Raw genomic sequence first — 8,835 nt, 5'->3', positions numbered from 1 at the left:
ATATTCTTTTTTTGCTCTTTGAACTAAAACTATAGCAATAGACAAGACTTCTTTGCTGACATCACAAGACCTGAGCAAACACCTCCCCTTCTACCTCTAACACTGCAGACTTGCATTTCAAAGCTCTGTTCATTTACATATCTTGTTAACCAGTTTTTAAGGTTCACCCACGGGTCAGGTCAGTCGGTGAGGTGAGTTAATTAACTCTTTCTGGCCCTGTCACCTTTCAATGAGATATTAGATTATACTTATGTCAGGGACTCTAACCCAGACGGCAAAGTTCGTTGTCTGACCGCGAGAGAGACAGGCAACACCAGCAAGGTCCGATCAAAAGCTCTTTATTGACAAGTGCACGCATCAATAGAGAGCAGCTCGTCTCCAGAGAGAACCAGCCTGCTCTTTACATCTTAGTATAAGCCTATATAGACAGTTCCGTCGCGTCATAAATTATTCACTGGAGCAACCCACCCCCTTCTTCTAACAACTAGAAACTAGACACCTTTAGTATACATGCATGCCTAAAGTTAGAAATGTAGGGGAGTTAAAAACAAACAAAGAACAAAACCAGGGAGGCTGGGAAACTAGGACTCTTATCAGTTCTTCGAAGGAGCTGCCCGAACACAGCACATCTGGTACTATGCCAGGAATGCAGCTTCTCTCTTATCTCACTTTTTCCCAGCGCTTGTGAGACATGCTGCTGCTTCTCAGTGTTTTCCACTCAGGGATTACCCACAAACCTCTGTTAGCCTGACTTTGGTCAGGTTGGCATACCTGGTTTTGTCTGCTATATCTTTATTCAGGCCTAACAATCCCCCCTTTGTCCCTAGAGGACCATAATGGGACTCTTGGGACACATATCCATTTAACAATTGTACGGGGGAGGCTAGTAAACCATGACCCAAGGTCTGAGTGGAGGTCCTTAAAACTAAAAGTGTGATCAAGAGATATAGCATGGAAAACAACAGCAACATTCTTAATAGCTTGTAAATCTTTGTCAATTAAGCCAGAGTGATTAACAGCAAAGCAACATTTTTCCCCAATGCGAGCACAAGCCCCTCTCTAATTCAGCATTCATGGCATTTAGCACACGTCTATTTTGCAAAGTTACTTCTGCTACTTCATCAGTCTTTCGTTGCAACTTTTGGAAAGCATCTATTAATGCATTAGCTGGTTTTTTTCAAGCTCTGCAGAAATATTTACAACTGCTCTCTTGAGCTTAGCCACCCACAATCCAGGAATGAGTGCACGGACAAAAGAGTGGAATCCTGTTTGTCTGACAACTAAGGGATTGGGGCACTGACTATAAATCAGTTAGGTATACCAAGTGGTCTAATTTCCCAGATGTTTCGGTGAATAATCCAGTCCCATGTGCATCCTCCCCATGGACCCGTCAGGATTCGGTATGTGGAAGCCCACATCCCCCAGTCCAAATGCTTGGAAGGAGCACTGTAAATGTTTACACTTCCACCCAGAAAGTCTTTAGTATATCTCCATGACCACAGATCAGATGGTACTCCTGATGTGTCTGTAAGGGCAGTGGGCCAAGTCTGGTACTCAAGATCACTCCAAATGGCCATCAGCTGGTCATTCAGGAAATTCTGAATGTCCAAACATACTAGATCCCACTGCAATGCCTTCCCAGCCTCAGTGATATTTAATACCATCTTTCCTTGGTGTAGTACTATATTACATTTGTTATTTAACTATTTTCAGGTACTTTTAAAAGGCATTGACATTAATAGCATAGGAGGGGGTTACATTATTAGTCACTGGAATGGTTTCAATACAGGTAAAATTTCCAGTGGCAGAACAAACTCTTCGGGTACTTGTTATTTAAAATCCAATTAGAGAGAGCAATACATGCTGAAGAATTTATCCACAACACAGGGCACAGCCTGTAGAATAAACCCCAAAATCCAATCAATACCACATTCCCAAGCATGGGTCCCACAAATTTTTTCTGCCAGTGTACAATTCTCTGTTTCTTCACCGGGGTCAGTTCTTAATGTCCTTTCTAGTCAGGAATTCCTGGACTTTAGCAATTTCAGTGGAGTGAGTGTTCCTTCTTCTTTCCCAAAACAGTCTTGGTGCAGCATCGTATAGGGGAGAGGTTACTAGCACATCACCCTGTAATGGTTTTGCTTTTTCTAGAAAAATTCAAAGGCACAGTAGATCTGTCAGTGGATAAGGGAGAGGCTACTAGCACTTCACCTTGTACTTTTTCCCTACTGTCCAGAAGGCACAGTGGAGCTAGAAGGTGAAATAGGCTAATCATCAGTAGGAGAATTCTCCCAATGTGGAGGGGTCTTTTTGCAGTGAGAATCTTGGGTCCAAGCAGTCAGTCTTTGGTACTTCACAGCAGTGTTGGTAGTCATCAGGACTTAAGGGCCTTTCCAGCATGGAGCCAAGGCAGTCTTTCGTTGGTGGACCTTTACATCAATCCCGTCTCCTGGTTCCAAGGAGTGGCAGGGCTGCTAGGGTCTTTGGGTAGCGCTTCCTTACCTGTGAGAAAAAAAACTTAACACATTTCATTAGTGCCTGGCAGTGTTTTTCAGATCTCATAGCTGCATGGGCAAATTCAAGCCCTCCTTTTCCTGGTTGTTAACCAAGTCTTAACTGTGAGCAGTGTCCTTGAATGGAGTCAGTGTCTTATCTATAGCCTGAGCTTGCTATTTTATTTTATTTTATTTTTTCAGTTAATTCATTCTGTTCTTTGTGCTTCTTCCCTTCTTGGCTTCTTTTAACATGCAAAGGAAACTTTCACTTTTTACTCATACACCTTTTTCCCAACAATGAACACCTACACATTGTCATTATACAGTACATTAGTCTTATTATTTAATATATGCCACACACACTCTTTTACTAAAATAACCTTATTACAGAGCTTTCGAGCAACAAGCCAGGACAAGCACACCCACTTTGAGGAGTTCACTCAATACAACCTCTAGTCCAATAGCCTTCCACCATCCCCAGCCCTCTGGCTAGAAATCTGAGGTAGCCAGAAAGATCCCATGTACAATATGGGGAGTGGGATAACTTTTCATGTCCTTGCTTTCAAAGACTGTTGGTATGCAAATTTTAACAACAATTTTTGCAATTAACAATTTGACCAATAAACTTTCTTTTCCTTACTTAAGGAATGCATTAGACTTTAGTATATCACATTCTCCTGATTTACCTAAACACTTTGTATTCCAAGTTGAACAAAACAAGTATCTGCATTTTAATTTAAACTTTTTGTTTGCTTTTAAACTAGATTATTTTATAAAAATATTAAACACAAAAATTCCGGCCACAAGACAAACACCACAAGACAGAACATAGAACACAAAACATAATTTCTATTGTGCCAGTAAATGCATGGTACGTTGAATGCTGTTTAGCTGGCACCAGTTTTCTCTGATTATCTGAAAGACAAAAAAACAGAGGTCTACCCCTTCTGGGCAGACAATCATTGCTTAAAATAGACAAATACCCTTGTTGATTTCAGGAAAAACAGAGGAATTATCCCATATTTTATGTGTTTCATAGGCAGCCCAGGTTTCAGTGGCTCCTACCTTATCAGTTAGATAATTTGCATGAATACAGATGCTTTCTGGCTTGCTTTTTACTTTTAACTCTTGCTTTCAAACACTGAAAGAAAACATCACTACTTATAGTGCCCTTACAGCCTAATAAAATTTCAATTACATAGCACTATATACATTCTTCAGCTAATTTAACTAAATTCTAAATGATTGCAATTAACAATATCTTTGCCTCAATTTATTTACAAACATTTCAAAGACACCAAGAACTTTCCTCTTCAGCATTTTTGCAAAGTTCAACTTCTGTTTCCTCCAGCAACTACAGAGTTAACTTCTCACTCTCCCTTAAATCACTTGCTTGTCTCCCAACAGCCACTTTTATCAACTCAAATCACCATTCCAAGTAAGTTCTGGGTATTTGAAATCCCCATGCTTACACTTACTTACTCCTTCCTTCCACTACACCCTTAAAGTTTTCCAACCTGTTTTCCAATCTCTCTGTCTGTTGCCTGCCCGCCTGGGCCCGATCCTGCTTTTCTCACTGAACCGTCCCTTCCATAGGCACCAACTTCTTCCACTACCAGTTTAGCTAGGAGGGTGGGCTTCTCAACTAGCCCCCCACCCCTCCTGGTCTCTTCCCTTAAACATTCTTACTCACAAGACTACCCGAGTCCTCCTTCATGAGGCTTGCCACCTAGACGAAGACACATGGCCCATTGGGCAAAGGCCATTTACTTAACATATAATTTGAAGGACTACTCTTAGAGGGTTTACCCAGAGACTCATTCATCTGTTTGACACTTAAACAGAAAAGAGAATTACACAGAGAGCAGAGGGAATTACAGTCTAAGCCAGACTTTCCCACTTCTATACACTGACCGCTACAGGGGACAGGACAGAAGGATCTCAATTTAACCTCAGAGCTGTCTCGTACACATGGCTTCCACTCCGAGGAATTACGAACAAGAGGTTCAGTTCCACCCACACTCCTAACACCCAAATGAACAGAGAAAAAAAAACAACAACAGTAACGGGTTAAATAGAACAGAACCAGAACCAAATAGTGTTTCCTTATCCTATTAGGACTCACTTTTACTCGTGCAGTTCTCAGCATATAACACCAATAGTACCAAGCAAAGCAAACACAAAATAACAAGGGTAAAACAAATAGATGGTGTAAATTCTGCAGGGCTCCCCTCTTCTTAATTGCTCACCAAACTGTGACAAATTTCTGTTACCAATCTATCCCTCATGTCAGATGATCAGGCTGACACTACAGGATCGTTGGGGGAAGATAAAGAAAACACACCATATAACTGAATTTTAAAGCTTCATTAATAAAATAATAAAACAACAACGGAGAGTGTTGGGAACGCTCCCACATCACTCAGGAAAATATTAATGCCCCAAGCCCGAAGCTCCTTTCATACTTACACACGTACGTCCAGACTGGCCACTTCTGTGTATAATGTTCAGAGGAGGGGGAGAGGTGGAAGGGAGATTATCCTGTATACAGCTTGTCCAGAATTTCCAACATGCTTCTGCTCTTGGGAGGGCTGTTCTTTTACACCCTGGAATCTCCTGCAGCGTCTCTTTCAGAGATTCCAGTCCAGGTCGGCTGCCTGTGGCTTCTTTGGTGTCACCAAGCCACACCGACTCCAGGGTCACAAAGGCACACTGTTGGATCTTACTGGACAGTTAAGCTTTGCAAATGTAATTTCAGTTCTGTAACTTGTATTTCCTTTGCTTCGCCTCTGTCTATATTTTTTCCTTCACAGCCAGCTGGGGCCGAAAGCAGCCCCTCCCTGCACCAAGCACAGTCCGCGCCGATTCCTGACCCTGAACGCAGAGCACCCCCCTCCTTCCATCCCGGGGCCAAGATGATTTTTAAATTAACCCGTTCCTTATGTCTTTTTCTTTCTTTTTCTCTTTCCCATTAAACATTCTAGTAGCAATGCTAACTACTTCAGACAAACTTTTCCCTTGCGTACCATCTGGATGCTTTCTAAATCTTTTTGCAATATCCTTTGCACATTGTGACATGAAAACCATTTTAACCATCTCCTTTCCATGATCAGTTTCAGGATTTAAATTCCCATGCTTTTTAACTTCACAGATCAGTCGAGCACAAAAGTCAGAGAGGTGCTTATCTGGATGCTGAACACAAGCAGTCACCTTGCTCCAATTTGGAGTAGCCTCCCCTGCATCTCTAATACCATTCAAAACAGCTTTTAAAAATCCATCCAACTTTGTCTTTTGAGCTGGATTATTGGGATTCCAGTTAGGGTCAGTAATTAGCCAAGGTGCATTCAAATGAGCTGCAGATTTTTCTTTTACTTTTTGTCTTTCATCTTCTGTCATGAGAGTATCTAATAACTGATTTACATTTGCCCAAGTGGGCACATGAGTGAAAAAGATTGTGCAGAACATTCTTTCCACTGCCTCAGGATTGTCTCATAAGTGAGGCATAGTGCACTGCCAGTTAAACAATTTTGAAGTTGCAAACAGGGTATGGGTAAAACCATCTCATGTTCCCCAGCAACCAGTAGAACCAGATAAGTTCTCAATGAGGCTTGTAATATCAGAGGTGTCTCAGAAACATTCTCTCTCATGGAGTTAAGTAACCTAGTGGGGGTCCACAAGGGCAAGGACAAGGGCTGCTGTAATATTGGGGGTGTTTGAAAAGCAGTCCCTGACCAAGTTTGCAAAAGGCTGGATGGAGGCTGCACAGAGGGGGTGAGGCTGCCTGATTCCTCTGAAGATGAGGGAACATCACTCTGAGCTCCCCCTTGATTCTCCTCTGTCCCTGAACTGTCCCTAACCTGCTTTTGAATCCTTGCACTCCATCAGACGGGGAAGAACAGGAACAAAATTGTCCTCCTCCCGGTGCGGCTCTGGTGCATATGGTGGGTGATTTTTTTACAAGAGCTCTCCATACAAACAGCTTCAAAAGCTACCCATCCCTCCATGGGTTTATAATTATACCATACAAACAAGTAATCCATTTGTCTCGGCCTAAGATCAACCAAAATATCCCTTAAGGAGTTCCTCCTATCTGTGGAAAAGGTTTCACCCACCGGCCAGTCTCTAGTTGGGGACAAATGAAAGGTAAATGATGGCCATTGGATCCAACACAGATTTCTCATCTTAAATTTAACTAGATCAGCTGTCTCAGAAATCTCTTTCCAATCTCTAAGTATCAGAGACAACGGGGCATCCCCCGGGCACTTACTGCCAACTTGTCTCATTTTAATGAAGGGACTCTAACCCCTCTTCATGAAGGGACTCTAACCCCTCCTCCCCGGGTCGAGGTAAAGGGACTCTAACCCCCACCTACCCGCGTCGAGCGCTCGCTTACCTCTCCAGGGACTTGAACACCTGGACTGAGACTCAAACCCAGGCTGGGACTCTAACCCAGACAACTTGGATCCTGTGCAAACCTGGACTGGGACTCTAACCCAGACCTGGACTGGGACTCTAACCCAGACCTAAGTAGTCAGGGACTCTAACCCCGACAACCTGGACCCTACTCAATGGGTAGGTGGACGTTGCTGGATTTCCAAGAGTTTCAGCTGGTTCACAGAACACGCCTTATCGCCAACGCAGAGATCAGATCACCAGGCAAGGCTCCTCTAAACTGGAGGATGCGCGCTGCGTTGCCTCAGGGTCCGATCCCCCGCCGGAGAGTCAGACGGGTCCCGGCGGAGTCGCCAAAGATGTCAGGGACTCTAACCCAGACGGCAAAGTTCGTTGTCTGACCGCGAGAGAGACAGGCAACACCAGCAAGGTCCGATCAAAAGCTCTTTATTGACAAGTGCACGCATCAATAGAGAGCAGCTCGTCTCCAGAGAGAACCAGCCTGCTCTTTACATCTTAGTATAAGCCTATATAGACAGTTCCGTCGCGTCATAAATTATTCACTGGAGCAACCCACCCCCTTCTTCTAACAACTAGAAACTAGACACCTTTAGTATACATGCATGCCTAAAGTTAGAAATGTAGGGGAGTTAAAAACAAACAAAGAACAAAACCAGGGAGCGAAAACAAGGAGACTGGGAAACTAGGACTCTTATCAGTTCTTCGAAGGAGCTGCCCGAACACAGCACATCTGGTACTATGCCAGGAATGCAGCTTCTCTCTTATCTCACTTTTTCCCAGCGCTTGTGAGACATGCTGCTGCTTCTCAGTGTTTTCCACTCAGGGATTACCCACAAACCTCTGTTAGCCTGACTTTGGTCAGGTTGGCATACCTGGTTTTGTCTGCTATATCTTTATTCAGGCCTAACAATTATAATGTCACAGTCTCGGTGAGTTGACTGCTGCAGCTCCCCGTAGACTCTGCCTGCGCCTCTCACCGAGCTGGAGTACAGCAGGCGAGGGGAGAGCACTCAATGTATTGCATCTACACTAGACGTGATATATCAACCCCCGCTGGATCGATCGCTGCCCACCGATTCGGCAGGTGGTATAGACATACCCCGAGTATCTGGTGATCGGAGCTGGACCCCCGAGGGGGACACATTGAAGGAACTCAGGGGTTAAGGTGCCTCTATTGTCAACTGTCAGGGCTGTTGTGGCTCAGAGGAGGGTGCCTGACTGCCTGGCAGGCTTAGGCGCCGCAAGCCTTGGAGGTGGGAGAAGTGAAGCGGCCACGGCGTGCTCGGGGTGCTCGTGCTCGGAGCAGGGGTGAGCTCGGGCGAGAGGGGTGCCGCAGGGCAGAGCAGGAGAGTTGCCACAAGAGGGGAGCCTCAGGGTGGAGGGGGGAGCTGCCACGGGTGGGGCGCCTCAGGGCAGGGGTGCGGGGGGGGGAGGGTGCAAGGTGGAAGTTTCGCCTAGGGCATGAAACTTCCTTGCACCGGCCCTGCCCCACGCCCTGCCTGCAGCCAGCCCTGCACCCCCTGCCCTGCCCTGCCGGCAGTCAGCCTCTGTCTCCAGCCAGCCCTGCACCTTCTGCTCTGCCTGCACCAGCCGCATCCTCCCTGCCCTGTCTCCAGCCAACCCCTGATGCACCCCCTTGCCTGAAGCCAGCCAGCCACGCAGCCCTTGCCCTGCCTGAAGCCAGACCCTACCTCCAGCCAACCCCACATCCACTGGTGCCCTGCACTTCCCAGGGCAGTAACCCTGCACATCTGCTTCAATGAGAGGGGCAGGGAGCAGCTGGGACCCACACATGTGCACACCCTAGGGTGACCAGACAGCAAGTGTGAAAAATCGGGACAGCGTGGGGGGTAATAGGATCCTAGATAAGACCCCAAAATTCGGACTGTCCCTATAAAATTGGGACATCTGGTCACCACAGCACATC

At 45.5% G+C, this 8,835-nt stretch overlaps 1 long non-coding RNA gene across 1 annotated transcript in view; it reads right to left on the bottom strand.

Moving 5' to 3' along the window:
* Positions 1–322: 322 nt before the first annotated feature.
* LOC127042374 (uncharacterized) overlaps positions 323–8,835 on the bottom strand; it is a 174,786-nt gene continuing 166,273 nt past the window's right edge. Inside the window, exon 2 of the long non-coding RNA XR_007771918.1 lies at positions 323–573. This is a non-coding gene — a long non-coding RNA (uncharacterized LOC127042374). The remainder of the gene's footprint in view (positions 574–8,835) is intronic.

This window comes from Gopherus flavomarginatus, unplaced genomic scaffold (assembly GCF_025201925.1).
Source record: "Gopherus flavomarginatus isolate rGopFla2 unplaced genomic scaffold, rGopFla2.mat.asm mat_scaffold_37_arrow_ctg1, whole genome shotgun sequence".
NCBI lineage: Eukaryota > Metazoa > Chordata > Testudines > Testudinidae > Gopherus > Gopherus flavomarginatus.
Note: the sequence above shows the minus strand (reverse complement) of the source record. Positions and strands in the feature narration are given on the sequence as shown.